The 976-nt window shown below is 51.4% G+C and overlaps 2 non-coding genes and 1 pseudogene across 2 annotated transcripts; all 3 read right to left on the minus strand.

Annotated features, from left to right (window-relative positions):
• Positions 1–35: 35 nt before the first annotated feature.
• Positions 36–154, minus strand: LOC123179089 (5S ribosomal RNA). Its single transcript, XR_006490098.1, has one exon. It is a non-coding gene; the product is annotated as a 5S ribosomal RNA (ribosomal RNA).
• A 297-nt stretch (positions 155–451) lies between these two features.
• On the minus strand, positions 452–570 carry LOC123179091 (5S ribosomal RNA). Its single transcript, XR_006490099.1, has one exon. It is a non-coding gene; the product is annotated as a 5S ribosomal RNA (ribosomal RNA).
• A 297-nt stretch (positions 571–867) lies between these two features.
• On the minus strand, positions 868–976 carry LOC123179092 (uncharacterized; annotated as a pseudogene).

Below are 976 nucleotides of genomic sequence, written 5' to 3' on the forward strand. Positions count from 1 at the left end.
TTTGTTTTGCAAGCGGCGCGAAAAAAATTAAAAAGGGAATGCAACACGAGGACTTCCCAGGAGGTCACCCATCCTAGTACTACTCTCGCCCAAGCACGCTTAACTTCGGAGTTCTGATGGGATCCGGTGCTTTAGTGCTGGTATGATCGCATCCGACATGTTACCCCGGTCTTCGTCCCTTATCCTTGCCCCTCCCAGCTCCACTACAAAGACGATTGCACATTGCTTTGGCCGCTCCCTCTCAACTACGGAGACGAGTTTAACGCGGTTTCCACCCCTCCCTCTCAACCGCACCAGTGCACGCTTGCCGCGCCACAACGCCGACGCTGGACCCGTGAATCGTGAGCACCCAGCTATGACTTACCGCACTCGTGCAAAATAATAAAACACGGTAAATATATTACTTACACGTGCGTTTTGTTTTGCAAGCGGCGCGAAAAAAATTAAAAAGAGAATGCAACACAAGGACTTCCCAGGAGGTCACCCATCCTAGTACTACTCTCGCCCAAGCACGCTTAACTTCGAAGTTCTGATGAGATCCGATGCTTTAGTGCTGGTATGATCGCATCCGACATGTTACCCCGGTCTTCGTCCCTTATCCTTGCCCCTCCCAGCTCCACCACAAAGACGATTGCACATTGCTTTGGCCGCTCCCTCTCAACTACGGAGACGAGTTTAACGCGGTTTCCACCCCTCCCTCTCAACCGCACCAGTGCACGCTTGCCGCGCCACAACGCCGACGCTGGACCCGTGAATCGTGAGCACCCAGCTATGACTTACCGCACTCGTGCAAAATAATAAAACACGGTAAATATATTACTTACACGTGCGTTTTGTTTTGCAAGCGGCGCGAAAAAAATTAAAAAGGGAATGCAACACGAGGACTTCCCAGGAGGTCACCCATCCTAGTACTACTCTCGCCCAAGCACGCTTAACTTCGGAGTTCTGATGGGATCCGGTGCTTTAGTGCTGGTAT

The sequence above is a fragment of the Triticum aestivum genome, unplaced genomic scaffold (assembly GCF_018294505.1).
Source record: "Triticum aestivum cultivar Chinese Spring unplaced genomic scaffold, IWGSC CS RefSeq v2.1 scaffold157741, whole genome shotgun sequence".
NCBI lineage: Eukaryota > Viridiplantae > Streptophyta > Magnoliopsida > Poales > Poaceae > Triticum > Triticum aestivum.